Source organism: Anolis sagrei, chromosome Y, assembly GCF_037176765.1.
Source record: "Anolis sagrei isolate rAnoSag1 chromosome Y, rAnoSag1.mat, whole genome shotgun sequence".
Lineage (NCBI taxonomy): Eukaryota > Metazoa > Chordata > Lepidosauria > Squamata > Dactyloidae > Anolis > Anolis sagrei.
The window spans coordinates 68657131-68673078 of NC_090035.1; positions in this window are offsets into that span (position 1 = coordinate 68657131).

Genomic DNA, 15948 nt, shown 5'->3' on the forward strand with positions numbered 1-15948 from the left:
ATCTTCCCTTCTCCTCTGGCTGCCCTGCAACCCTTCTTTCACCCCATGCACAACCAACAGCGGCAAGGCAAGAGCTCCAGACAATCTCCCCTCCCAGCCATGTGCTTTGGGTATATAGAGCAATGGCTGCCAGACGCTGCAAACCCCTCCCCTCCCCAAAATGTAACCCCTGATTGGCTGGGAGGCAAGCAGGCTTTGCCTCCCAGCAGACTTGGTTGAATAAAATCGCTTCATCATTCCTCCAACTCACTTCCGCATTCTGAAAAAAATAGCGCAACTTGAGTCAAAACTAGTGGGGACTTCAGGCTTAAAACAAAGTGCAAAAATATCCGAATTTATTCCACATTATGCCACATCTGAGTGAACCTATCCAACTCTACTGTCTACAGATATCTCACTCAACTCCTGAAAAAATTGCATCAGCATTGCCTACGAAAAATCCTGCAAATCTCTTGGGAAGACAGGCAGACAAATGTCAGCATGCTGGAAGAAGCAAAAACCACCAGCACTGAAGCGATGCTCCTACACCATCAACTCTGCTGGACTGGCCACATTGTCCGAATGCCCGATCACTGTCTCCCAAAGCAGTTACTATACTCCCAACTCAAGAATGGGAAACTTAATGTTGTTGGACAGGAAAAGAGATTTTAAGATGGGCTTAGATACCAAGAACTGGAAGCCCTGCCCCTTGAGCTCTCTAACTGGAGGTCAGCTGTGACCAGCAGTGCTGCAGAATCAAAGAGGCATGAATGGAGGGCAAAAGGGAGAAATGTGCCAAGAGGAAGGCGCATCAAGCCAATTGTGACAGGGACCGCCTTCCACCTGGAAACAGATGTCCTCACTGTGGAAGAACATGTCGATCAAGAATAGGACTCCACAGCCACCTACTGACCCACTTGGAGGACCATCATCTTTGGGCTACGAAGGATCACCTCAGTAAGTAAGTAAGTAAGTAAATGATTCATGTTTTATTTTAATTGTACAACTGATAATGATAGTTTTTATTGTTCAGCCAGCCGATGACGACGAGGGGTTTGTAGGTGCAGGGCCTGATGGTTCTGTGGGTGCCCACACAGAGGGGATATTGGAGCAGGATGGTTCTCCAGTTGGGAGAATGGAGGGAGGTTTGGAGCAAGATGTTTCTGAGTGTGGAAATGAAACTGCTTTGGAAGCTGACAGGCAAGGAAGGGAGGATAACATCAGCTCATCCGAAGAAGCTGGCTTAGACAGAGATACAAGTCTACTCCTGCGTGAAAAGAAATTCAGGTTTAAGCAAAGCCATGGGAAGGAGAAGCGGAAACAGGCCTCTCAAGGTCAATGGAATGCCTTCATGTATTGCAGCCCTTAAATTAGGGAGAAAGCTGTTAGAATTTTTAGATCAAGCAGCGTCGCTACTAGAGTGGGAAACTCCTGTCTTGTTTCTGGCTATGTTCTAAACCAGGGGTCCACAAACTTTTTAAACAGAGGGCCATGTCACAGTCCCTCAAACTGTTGGAGGGCCGTATTATAATTTAAAAAAAACATGATTTCCTATGCACGCTGCACATATCTTAATTGTAGTGCAAAAACACTTAAAAACAATACAATAATTAAAATGAAGAACAATTTGAACAAATATAAACTTAATAATATTTCAATGGGAAGTGTGGGCCTGCTTTTGGCTGATGAGATAGGATTGTTGTTGTTGTTGTTGTTGTTGTTGTTTGCTTTCAAGTCTTTTCAGACTTAGGTCGACTTTGAGCGTGGGCCGGATAAATGACCTTGATTCTAGACCATATCCGGCCCCCGAGCCATAGTTTGAGGACCTGCTCTAAACTCAAGCCCCAAGATTCCTAGTCAAGTTTTGCGTCCTGCGTTAAGGATTTACCTATGGATTCAAGCTCTTGTTTTGTTTCTCTGGATCAATGTTCAAGTTTTAACTCTTGTTTTTGAGATTTACCTTTTGCCTATGGGACTTGCTTTCTACATACACACACTTGGATTTTTACTCTATTATTTGCTTATGGTGCTTCTTGCTCTTTCTTATATGTGTTTTATCAATAAACTGTTTAATACCATGATTGGTTTCCTGGTGAGTGCTTTGAGCAAGGTGAACTCCTGCTGAGGTGCAACAATAGTGATAATTGTGGTGGTGGTGATTTTTCTAGTTAATTACATGCATTTTTGTTCTCTTCTTTTCAAAGTATGCATTTTGCTTCAGGCACACTTTGATTGGAAACCACTTCTTGACTTCTTACCTGGATGCAATACCGTCTTATGCAATAACTGCTCAATGTATCCTTACCTGTAGTGAGAAATATGATGAAGAAGAGGAATCCCAAGTATATCTGCATGATGAAAAGTGCAATGTAGAGGGGACTTTTGATATGTCTGCAAAAACTTGAGAGAGAATAAAGAATACTTGAAATGTCTCTCGATTAGGCATGTGCAATCCATTAAAAATGGTTCAAAAGTACTTACAAAGCTAGGGGGTGCTGGCACTTTGTTTCTAAAGTGTTTCTAAAGCTTAGGATAGTGGTGAAAATTTCAAAACTCTAATAAGACTAATGAAATTTCATTACTATTTCGTTTATGGTGATTGCATATGCTCATTAAGGAAAACATCACTGTCAGTGAAGCTCTTATCTCCCTCATTTTTAAAGCTACTGATGTTTAACTTGCCACAATGGTATAAGATACTTACCACTATTAGCCCACCATATTTCAGAGCATTTTACTTATCCACAGAATTTTGGAAAACCTTCAAAGTTTTTATAAAAACATTTTTTTAATAATAAAGAAAATCTGTTCCTGGTTTGGATGTGTTATTTCCTGTTTCACTGTGTGGTCTTTACTTTGGAAGTAGTTGTTCTGCTCCAAAGATTTTGTTTTTGTGGCAGAAATTGTGTTAAATTGGTGTAGATTCAAGAAAGCAAAATGTGCTATAGGGTGATGTCCCTTGCACAAAGACAAAGATTTTGCAGTGTAATAAACTTTCACCATGTGACACTGATGAAGCACTTCTGCATTCCCCACATGCTTCCCCGCTGGAATGCTTTGCTGGAGTCTTCTTTATGGCCTCATAAATTAGTTAATTTAGCCTCCCCACACTTTAAGGTGGTACCTTATTTTCCTACTTGACAGATGCAACTGTCTTTCAGGTTGCAAAGGTCGACAACAGGCTACACACAATTAGTTGGAAACCCACTCCAACCTGGGCTGGCTTCGAACTCATGAGCTTTTGTTCAGAGTGATCTTAATGCAGCTGACACTCAGCCAGCTGCGCCACAATCCCGGTGCTTTCAGCCATGGGTGAATTTTGTGCAGAATAAATATGAAATTACTACATGTTCTGAACAAGAAAAAGCAATTTCAGCCCAGCAAATAATAGCCTCTCTGTCTGTATATGTTTGTATGTTTGTATGTCAAAAATTGGCATTGAATCTTTGCCATATATGTGTACACTGTAATCCGCCCTGAGTCCCCTGCGAGGTGAGAAGGGCAGAATATAAAAGCTGTAAATAAATAAATAAATAAATTTGTAACCAAGCCAACTATTTCCTTATAGGAAACAGCACGAAATGATACAATTATTATTATTATTATTATTATTATTATTATTATTATTATAATAAAATGTTGTTTTCTATGTAAATAAACCATGTGCAAATTTTGTACAGAATAAGTTTCAAAGTGGAAATAGGTTTCAAAAACTGTGTGGATTTTGAATATGCTTTTGCAATGGAAAGACAAATGATAGGATCACTCATTGCTTCCTTCAGGAAGAAACTTTGTGAATAATTGCGTCCCTACTTAAAAATGAACATATTTGAGAGTAACATGAATGAACCGATCTATTCATTCCGAATGGGATAAATTTCCTTGATTTGTAAAATTATTCAAAAATGTTCTTGTCTTTCCTAAAAACATTTATCTGAAAATTTAGGACCACTCAATGAAAAATATAATAACCTAAGACAGTTTATTTTTTTACTCATGTGTGCATTTTGCATAATAACAATAGAGTTTTGCACAACAACATAAATGAAATCATTACAAAGAATCATGATATTTCTATAAAAACTTGGGAAAAATGCAGAAACTCTCATAATGCTGAGAAAATATGTAATATTTTGCATTTTCATATATAAAATAAATAGTTATATCGCTTACCAGGAGACCACGAAGGTAGCAAGGCTGTTTTTAATTAATCTGATATGGAACGTCTTTTCTTATCAAGTGAATTTCAGAAAATGATCCCTTTTCCTTTTATGCATACATTCAGAAACTGGAGGAAATTTACATGTACCACACCTTTTTCTACACATATTAACAATGTCCTTGGAACTGTCGATGTTGAAGAGTTTTAAAAATGTGTGCAATAAATTTTATTGTACTGAGTTGCAAATGACAAAGTCTTATGTCTTAGTGTTAACTGCCATCTTTTTGTTCCTGCACATGGCGGGAGTTCAAAAGGTATAGACTACTGCAACGTGCTCTATGTGGGGCAGCCAAATTGCTCGCTGGAGCAGCGTACAGGGAGCTTCCCCCCCCCCCCCCCCGTTTCATCAGCTGAACTGGCTGCCAATCTGCTACCAAGCACAATTCAAAGCTTAAGTATAATGAGATTTTATTGGTAAGATTTGCCTTTGCCGTCTTCTGAGCCCAAGAGAGGGTAACTTGCCTAAAGTCACCCAGTGAGTTTCCATCATTGGTGACTGGAATCCTGTCTCCAGAGTCCCAGTCCAATCCTCGTACCATTACACCATGCTGCCTGTTTTATGTATATTTTCAGACAAAATGAGGACACAGGTGTCTTGGCCAGCTGGATGAAAAAGATACAGAATCTTATTATTGCTGTTTATATTATCAATCTTCATGGCAACCTTGATTTAAAGTGACTCTGTCCTATAAACCCCCATGACCAACAGAATAAATAAAAATACTGTGTTTTCTGATGGTCTTTGACGACCCCTCTGACAACCCCTTGTGATCACTCCAGTGGTCCTCCTGACACCGAGGTTGAGAAACACTAAGACTATCTAGTGAGCACATTGTAGATAGCAGGATTTTTTTAATGCTCAGCCAGTGGAAAGGATTTATCAAAGGAAGATATTCATCAACAGGAACCCAGAGAAGGTCAGGGGCAGGAAAGCAGCTGATGGAGGTGCCAAGGAACATACAATAGCTCGAAGAGTTTTATCCCATGCAGGTATGCCTATGGTTATTTTTAAGACTCTGCAGAGAGCCATTGTAATGCAGCCTTTTGAGACGATTCTGGTAGTGATGCCTTCTAGAAATTAAGGTAAAAAAGGTTATATCGTTAGTAGAGTTATAGATCAAAGTCATTGAAATGCAAGAAAATTTTACTCAATACCCTTGATATCATCTATATATTCTCAAGCTGGTTATTTTTATCATTAAAATGACACAAACTAGAGTAGACCAGATACAGCAGAGTGAAGATATTATTTCCTTTTTCTGTAAAATAATTTTTATTATCATAAACAAAATATAAAAAGTTTTGTAAAAAGGAGATAATATTTGCAGCCCGAAAGACAGTTGCATCTGTCAAGTAGGAAATTTAGGTACCGCTTATGCGGGGGGAGGGGGGGGGATAATTTAACTAATTTACAAAGCCATAAAAATCTCCAGAAAGCATGCAAAGAATGAGGAAGTACTTCATCAGTGTCACAAATGGATGGTGAAGTGACAGCTCCCCTGGTGGCCAGAATACCCTCATGAAAAGCTGGAATGTTAAATAGCCTCTGGTTGTCTCTCTAGATATGTTGTGTGTCTATGGCATTGTAATCAGCCCTGAGTCCCCTGCGGGGTTAGAAGGGCGGAATATAAATACTGTAAATAATAAATAAATAAATAAATAAAGTATAGGAGAAAGAACATTTAAAGTGGGGGGAACATTGTGATTGAAGAAAAGTAGGAAATTGCAAAAAAGAAAATAAAGGAGAAATAGTGAAGAGAAAAAAAGGAAAAAGAAAAAAGAAAAGGAAAAAAGTTTTTGAATGGCTTCCGTTCTTTTTCCTTACGTTCGAGTCTGTCCGTTTTCCCATTCTATCAAATTTTCCTTTCCCAATACTAATCTATTTTAGTATGCCAATTTCTTTTTCTTCTTGTCCTATAGTTGGAGTTATATCCTCATATTTTCTTTAAAAATTGACCAATCTGTCATTTTCATGCTTTTTCCAGTATTCTTCTTTAACAAAAATGTAAGTCTATCCATATCCTTTATTTCCTATATCTTGTCTATCCCAAGTTCCTTAGCTGGTAGAATGTCTAGTTTCCAAGCTTTTGCGTAAACCATTCTTTCTGCCGTAGTCAGATAAGAAAAGATCTTTTCTTTATTGCTATCAGCAAATAGTTCAGAGTCAAATATCCTCAGTAGGTAATGTTTCATTGTCCATTCTGTTCTTAGAATTGTTTGGCATTCTTTGTGTATCTTTTTCCAATAACTATTTACTTTTTTTGCATGACCACCACATGTGGTAGTATGACCCTTCCTGTGTCTTACATTTCCAACATTTATTGTCTGCATCTTTATACATCTTTCCCAACTTTTTTGGTCTTATATACCAACGGTGGAGCATTTTTAACCAGTTTTCTTTTAGATCTGAGTCATATGTATATTTAAGCCTTTTTGTCCAAATTATTTCCCATTCCTTCAATTGTATTGGTCTGCCTACATTTCTTGCCCTTTGAAGATATTATTACCCTTGGATCATTGGGCATTTGGACACTCTTGCTTTCTGCCCTTCAAGCAAAAGTAAAGGATGGTACCAGTCATCTGATTACAATAGAGCTCCCTTTCCACTGATATCATAGGCAGCCATATTTTCACATTTAGTTAGTGGGGAGGAGGAAGCTAAGGATAGGGAGATTACAACTGCAGGTGAAGCCAGGTGAGAAATTTACAATAAAAAATAGGGGGAAAAACATGTTGAATGACGGCAAAGGCATACCTGTGTCATAGTCTGGGTCTTGAATGGACAAGTTTCCTTTTGGAATATCTGCATCAGGGCAAGAGAAATTCAGTAAAGTTTCTCCTCAGTTCTGAAAGGCTCTGTACAGAAATGAGAAGTGGCCTTTGGAGCAGGGAAATGGTTCCTTTCTATGTTCCAGTGGGACACTGGAACATAGAAAGGTAAGTAAGTAAGTATATGGCAGCAAGAGGGTGATGCATTATTTATTATTTATTTACCACATTTGTACCCCGCCCATCTCACCCCAATGGGGACTCAGGGCTGCCTTACAACAGGCAGCAATTTGATGCCATGCATGGCTTTAGAAAAGTTGCTCCCCATCCAAATCTGTTAGCAGAAAAATTGACATTTTAAATATACTAAGTATTTATCCAGATAATGTAGAACCTTGTTTCACAAATTTAGGAACCAACCATGTTATATTTATAAGGATTGATCCTTGCATATATTCTATATTAGAGCACAACCTTTGTCTAAATAAAGCCCTAAATCCAGTACCTGAAATCTCAGTTTAGCAAATCTGGAGGACAAAGGAATGAGGATATGACTTGCTAGATACCTTGGTGAGCCGTTGCTATTTAGTAGGCCTGTGCAATCAATGAAAAAAATGTTTCAATACTCATTATGAAATTAGGGGTGTGTGGGGATTGTTTCTAAAGTATTTCTGAAATTGGGCAAGGTCTGTATCAAAACTATAACTAGTTAACTACTTTTTCATTACTTTCAGTAATTGTTCTAAAGGAAAAGTAATTGTGCCAATGAGGAAACTTCAGAGGCTCCTTTCTCCCCCATTGTTAGAGCTATTGGCATGAAACTTGCTACAATTATAGAATTATAGAATTACATTTACCACTGTTAGCCCATAAAGTTTCAGAATGTTTCACTCATCCACTGATTTTGGGGAATTAATTTTTTTTAAAAAACCTACAAGAGCATTTTTTTATTTTTAATAATGACACAACATAACGGGAGATCATTCTTCCCAAGTTTCAGAAAGATTCATACATCAACTGATTTTTGAGAATTTTCTTCAAGTTTTGATATATTTTTTAAAAAAGCCACAACAGCTACTCATTGAGTCTCTCTCTACATGACACATAACATAACATATTAACCCATAGAACTTCAATTTAGTGATTTACTCCCAGTTCAGCACAGATCTTACTAGTATTGAAGTATCAGTCTGTCCTCTTTGCACATTCAGTTGGAACTCTGGTGGCTGCTAGGAGGGATAAATCTCTCCCCTATCATCATTGGGGTTTTCTGATGATGTGCAGAATTCTGTAGTTTAGGGCAGAGCCTTTTGAATTCTCGGGCATAGGGCTCCTCACCTTCCCAAACTACATTTCCCAGAATTCTCTGCTCTCTCGGTCTCTTTCCCAGCGAATGCAGCTCATCCCGCCCAACTGCTTTCCTCATGGTGAGAGGCAGCTTGTTTTTTTTCTTGATTTAAAAAGGAAAGGGGCCTCTTTGGCTTCTCTAACTACATACATATCTATAAGTACAATGTAAATACACAATGTCCTGTTGCTATAAACTTTAGCAAAAGTATCAATTCAATTAATCATGAAAATACTCAATTAATTCATATAGCACACAAGCATAGGGAACAAATTCAATGGGACTATTTACAATGGTGTAACAAACATAATATTCATGTTTTCCAAGGACGATAAGCACCCGGGAATTCTTGTAGCATTCCCAATACTTTTTATCTCAATTGAACTCACATGGGACTATTTTGAATATGTTAAATTTTGTCCACACGACTTTTGGAAGATCCAACTAATTATTTGGAAAACATGAGTATTATGTTTGTTACACCATTGTAAATAGTCCCATCGCACTTGTTCCCTATGCTTGAATTAATGGAGTATTCTCATGATTAATTGAATTGATACTTTTGCTGAAGTTTACAGCAACAGGACATTTGTGTATTTACATTGCCTCTTTGGCTTCATCTCACTTGTGCTGACAATGAAACTGACTTTGAGAAGCACTCAAGGCCTGGCAGGAAAAATATTGGGTGAATGTTTCAATTCTTAAGTTTCTGTATGGGCACCTCTGTGTTTCTTAATATATGTTCGTATATACAAATATTACAAATTAAATACAACGAACGATTTATAAACAAAGTTTTGCACACCCCTACTATTTAGTTGGGACAATGGTGAGCTTTTTAGGACAACAAAGCTTTGTGTCATCATGTGTTTTGTGGGAATATGGAACTGTGTATTGCTTTGGACTAACCCAGCCTGGTTTGTGCTTCTTCTCACTCACCACTTCTGACATCAATCCACATGGCACCACAGGCATCTTCATTTACACGACATTGTACTTTATTGCCAGTACAGTTGTTGCCAGCTCCTTGACAAACTTCGCACTCTAGTGAACTACCTGAAGAAAAAAGAGAGAACAAGTCAGGAAGATTATAGAAAACTTTACAGTGATTTGATAAGGAAAGGAGAAAATCCAATAACTATGACACATACAAGCTCAATATGGTTTAACATTCAGTGGTTTCTACAATCTTCCTTACAACCATGAATGGAGTAGGAAGTGCTGGACTTTGGGGAAATCCTAAATTGACATTCTATGGGTTAATATGTGTCAGATAGAGAGAGACATTCAATGAGATAGCTGTTGTGGCTTTTTTTTCATTGTCTATATGAGCTCAAGTCCCTAGAAATTCCTTGTCTACTTTAGACATGCCTACCCATGTCTCTCTATGTGTGTGTTTGTGTGCAATTCCTCACCAGTAATGAGAAGTAGAGAGAAGAAGAAAAATCCCAGGAGAGTCTCATTGTTGAAGGACATGTTCATATGAGGGCTACTACAAAAGGTTGATCTTGGACGAAACAGGGATGTAATTCCAGAATGAAGTTTTCTGCAAACACATATGGAGCATAAGCAGGATTGAATAAAGTACACTCCTTGCTTTAATAAATGACTAATATCTAGAATGCATTTCAGAGATGGCCCAAGTGTCAACACCATCTTAAGTGGAGAAACAAGAGCTACCCTGACGTATACTTTCTATAAGGGGGCAGAATGTCGACCCATGAAATTTTCCTTCAGTCTCCAAATCTTTAACATTGCAGAAAGAGAGGCATAGAAAAGAATTCATTCTTAGAACATCGTGTTGTGCTATAGGACTGAGATAGAACACTACTCTAGAAATTTCTAAGTTCTCCAACAGAACTCTGTGGTTGATTTCTTGCAGAATCTGACCTTAACATCACACAGGAAGCCCTAGGTTGAATCTATACTACCATATAATCCAGTTTCTGAATCCAGATTATCTGCTTTGAATGAGATTATATTGGGTCTACACTGCCATATAATCCAGTCCAAAGCAGATAATTTGGATTCAGAAATTGGATTATATGATAGTATAGATGGGGCTCAAGAAATTCTAGAAAGTTATCTCAGATAAAAAAATTAGTGAATTTTATATTCATGAGTTTTTCATTTTTGCGAGGATCCTGTGCCCTTGATTCCTGTAAAAGTGAAAGTTCTGCTGTATTTACTATGTTCATAGCCTTTGGTCACTTTGTTTGCCCATTTACTAAACTATGACTGGATCTACGGTACCATAAAATACAGTTTCAAAATGCAGATTAACTGCATTGAACTGGATTATATGTAGGTGTACATTCAGCCTATGTTTCCAGGGGGTTATGGAAAGAGTGATCTGAAAAATCTATTGTCAAAGGTTTTCATGGCCGGAATCACTGGGTTGTGGTAGGTTTTTCAGGCTGTATGGCCATGTTATAGAAGCATTCTCTCCAGACGTTCTCTCAATTCTCTCCTGTTATAAACTCTAAAATTATAACAGTAAATAAAGAACAAACTCCAGAGAAGAAACAATCAAGAACAACTAATCATCTCTCAACAAAGGATTCCCCCAGGCAGGAACAAGCCACACCTAAAAATGGTCAGGCCATCAAATGCTAAACAAGGTGGCCAATTGAAACATTCACACCTATCTCCAACAGACAAGTTTTTTCTCATACCGTGGACTTTCCAGATATATAAACCCATTTTTTCTAGTTTCCAACAGACCTCACAACCTCTGAGGATGCTTGCCATAGATGCGGGTGAAACATCAGGAGAGGATGCTTCTAGAACATGGCCATACAGCCCGAAAAACCTACAACAACCCAGATCTGAAAAATCTCAATTTCTGTAGAACAGACAATTTCCTCTTTGATTAACACCCTTTCTTTGTTTCATCGTGCCACACTTTTTAAGTAGTTTAGTAAGACCAGACTTTAGGCTGCTAAAGTAGTTATTCTGGACTGCTTTAATGATCATGTATTAACAAATCTCTACACTACTTGGACTTCTTCCTGAACTTCTCTGCAAACATTTCAAATCTGTTATGTAAACAGAGCAAGACAACAAAATGAATTCATGTAAGCATCATTTATTGCATTGGTTTGACAACACAAAATTAAAAAGTTTCAACAAAGAAATATGAACATAACATGGATGCAGGGGATATTGGGTTCATTAAATACCTGATCTTTTAAACTGGAGATGTCACAGACTGAATTTGGGGTCAATGTCTTGCATGCAAAAATGTGGAAATTTCCAGTTCCATGTCACAGATAATTTTTTGCACCATACTTTCTTCAACAGTTGTCTTCTTGGAATTAGACTTTTAGGAAGCAGGCAACTCTAGAAAGCTGCATAATTATATGTTGTGATGATGGTCCATCAGTGAAATGGCAAATTCTAGAATAAGGCTATCAGTGCTTCTGTCATAATAGATTATGCAAATTCCAGGATGTGAGACACTCTGACTCTCAGCATCTGTCGCAGGCCAGCATGTCAAGATTATTCCATAGGAGCAAGGACATCGAGGAACTCCAAGATATGGGACGTGGATAATAACTAGGATCTAGTCACACTGTTGTGGTTAACTAAGATCACTGTTAAAGTGGGTCCATGCCTGGTGAGCTGTATGTTGTGAGGGTGGTGGGACCGAGAGCAGGGCCCCTCCAGAAGATCTTAGGAACCTTGATGGTTCATAGGGGAGAATCCGTTCTGACAGGTAAACTGGGCCGGAGTCGTTTAGGGATTTATAGGTCAATACCAGCACTTTGAATTGTGCTCGGAAGCTAATTGGCAGCCAGTGGAGCTGATGCAGCAAAGGAGTAGTATGCTCCCTGTACCCTGCTCCTGTTAGTAATCTGGCTGCCACTCGTTGGACTAGTTGAAGCTTCCAGGCAGTCTTCAGAGGCAACCCCACGTAGAGAGCATTGCAGTAGTCTATACGGGATGTAACCAGAGCGTGGACCACAGTGTCAAAAGCATTGCACAAAAAGCAATGCTTTGGGGTTAGAAAGATTAGCCGTTTACAAGAAATGTTTCCCAGGGGATGCCTGACTGTATTTACTCAATCTTTGAAAAGGCTCTTTTTATGCCCCAAATTGAAGACAAGCCATACAGGCTTATTTCAATTTGGCGAAAAGGGATGCAAGTACAGCAATTTTGCTTCAAAATGTACAAGCATAAACATACAGAGAAATACAAAATAGCTTATACAGTTCTGATAACTATTCAGCTATTCAAACTTGCCGCCCGCTCACATGATTGGCCAAAAAAGATGCTGGCTAGGATCCATGCCAGGATTGGCTGGCAGGGAAAAATGGCAGCCAAGGATGGTTAGAGTGAAGGACCAATCAACTGCAAGGTCACCTCCTCTGGGAGGGCACAGTCTGGGAAAACAAAGGGTGAAGATATGAAGATGGGCCTCTGATGAGCTCAAATGTCAAATCCTGTGTCAAACAAAGATAGGAGCTTTGAAAACAAAGGTGCAAGACTCAAGGGAGAAAGAGTGATGATCTCTGTAGTCAATGTGAGTCCAAAATAAAGGAGGTCTATGGATGTATATACTCTGAGCTTTTGTTTTTGCAAGCAGCAATTTCTCAGTTTCAAGTGGATAGCTAGGCAAACAGGTTTGGGTTTATCTGGTCTGGCAGGAAACCACCTAACTCTGCGTACACACGAACAATTAGTTTGGCAATTGTTTTTAGCTTGGGAACAGGCACAAGGGGTTTGCCCACCCTTCCCATCCAGGAAATCTCTCAGCTGGAAGGTGAAGATCTCTGGACTTATCTGGTTACATTTTGATAAAGAAGTTTATATATATGTAATAGATACTGTATATCAAAAAATAAAAGTTATATAGAAAGTAATGAAGAATAGATACAATTTATTAAAGGGTTAGATATGAACATTGTTACTGGTTTGGTCTTGATTGTCTGATGCTTTAAGCTGCACAAGTCAGGAAAGGGCAGCTAAAGCAGGAATTTGCAATTGGATGCCCCCCCCACCCCCCACCCAAGGGTCTGCAAACCAAAAATAGGCAACTTGGAAGTCCCTGAACTGACACAGAAGTAGAGTGGGCAGATCAAAAGACAACCTGGCAAAATGGCAGTACCGAAAAGAGTCCTCCACCTTGTGCAACTGTGGAGCAGAACAGACAACTCCACATCTGTATGCTTGCCCGCAATGTCCTGCCTCATATATAGAGGAAGAGTTGTTGGAGGCTACAGACAATGTGGCTGCTGTTGCCCATTTTTGGTCAAAAGATATTTAGCCACTTGTGCTCCTTCTATTTTTGTCAGTTTTATCCAAATTTATGCAATGCCTTTGATACAAAAAAACCCTATAAATATTTGAGGGGGGGGGGGGTGTGTGGCTCGAAAACAACATGGCTTCACCATTATGTGGTTTGTGACAGTCAAAGATGTTAGCTGCGATCCTGCATTGAGAGACAGGCTATAAAATTCCACTATGGCAGAACTTCAATATGTCTTCTCTCTTCCTTCCTTCAGGACTCAAGTAGGAGATCATGTGTATATCAATTATATTGTTTCTTTCAGAATCTCTAAGAAAGTCCCAGTGGATGCCTTCATCATTGTACATCTGGTTACAGCAATATAGCACACAGCCTCGTAGGACCCGTCCAGGCCCCTTCTACACCGCCATATAAAATCCAGATTATCTTTTTTGAACTGGATTATATGTCAGTGTATAAGGGGCCTCAATTTTCCTTTGCTCTCTGCCAACCATGAATTGACTATGTCAGAGAAAGCAGCTTGAAAAAAATAAGGATGGGGGTGGGAATTTTGATTCCTGCATGTGGAAGGTAAATATTTCTGGTTTCCTCAATGTCAAACAAAAATAAAGGGTTATACCTGAGGGTATTTGGTCCTCTCTAATCTAGGAAGATAAGCAGAGTCCATCTTGCTTTGTACTTGGATAGATCACTAGTGAATACCAGTGCTGTCAAATATATTTCAAGTGAAAGTACTGGCAAAACCATAATTTAGGATTCCTTGTCTAAGAAATTCCTATGAAATTCATGAGTTTACCATAGGCCAACAGATTATACGAAGGTACATATGCACATATGCATGGACACATGCTACCAACAGGATGCTCATTTTGATTGGATATTATCTGGTAACAAGGGATGATAGAACCATTAACCGAATACACAGGAGAAACTACAGGTGCCTTTCATCTCACTTTGGCTGAAAATGTAAGCTATAACATCTAGTAGAATAAAAGCTTGTAATTTAACCACTTCTTTGGTACCTGAAGAAAAACATTCTTCCTCAAATTCCATATATAAAAACTAACTGGAGAAGCAGTTGGATATTTCTTCAACATTGATGGTGAGAAGCATGCATACCTGAAAGCAGTCTAATTTAGTACCTATTGAGAAACCAGTTTTGTCTTGCATTTGCTAAGATCAAAATCTGAGAATATGTCATTAACTTTTTAAAATACTAATTTATTAAATTTTCCCCTAAGATAACTGGATTCTGTAGACTTCTTAATTAAGGCTGAAATAAAATCTGTACTTAATGGGGTTTTTTAAAAAAATGTTAAAAAATCATTAGGAACTTAAAGATCTCCCTAGCACCACCATATTTATTCAATGGACAATATTGAGATTAGAAAGTTGGATGGCCGAAAATGAAAATATTTCTTCCTCACATGAGGGATTACTCATGGAAAGTAGAAGGAAAATTGGATATTTATAGTTTTCCAAAAACTGTACCTTTTTCTTCCCAGAATAACTCCTTGAACACTTGGAAACATTTGAATACAGGTGGAATATGGTGGAGGAATACCCGCTTTCTCTACAAGATGGAGACTTTGATTATTCATCCTCACATGTAAATGTAGCATACATCGTCCCAAGCCTGCTCCATTGAGCTTTTGGATCAAGACAACTTGTAGTACCCAGTGATCTACATTAAGAGTAGTGATGTTTGTAAAAAAAGACATGGAGATGTTTGGATTTTAAAAGGCCACCACTTTAAGGTGATTGTTTATAAAGCTATTGTCCTCCCAACCCTTTTAATATGCCTGGGAAACGTGAACTGTCTACAGAAATCACACTCAGCTCCTTGAGCAATTCTATCAGCATTGCCTCAAAAAAAAAATCCTGCAAATCCCTTAGTAAGACAGGAGGACAAATGTCAGTGTGCTGGAAGAAGCAAAGACCACCACCATTGAAGCAATGCTCCTACTCCATCAATTCTGCTGAATTGGCCATGTTGTCCAAATGCTCAATCACCATTTCCCAAAGCAGTTACTATACTCCTCAGAAATAGAAAATGGAATGCTGGTGGACAGGAAAGGAGATGTAAAGATGGGCTTAAAGCCAACTTTAAAAACTGTGGCATGGACACTGAGAACTGGGAAGCCCTGGCCCTTGAGCGCTCTAACTGGAGGTCAGCTGTGACCAGCAATGTAGCAGAATTCAAAGAGGCACAAATAGAGAGCGAAAGAGAGAAATGTGCCAACTTTGACCGGGATCACCATGCACCTGGAAACAAATGTCCTCACTGAGGGAGAACATGCAGATCAGGAATAGGGCTCCACAGCCAAGACGCTACACTTGGAGGACCATCATCCTTGGACTATGAGGGATCACCTAAGT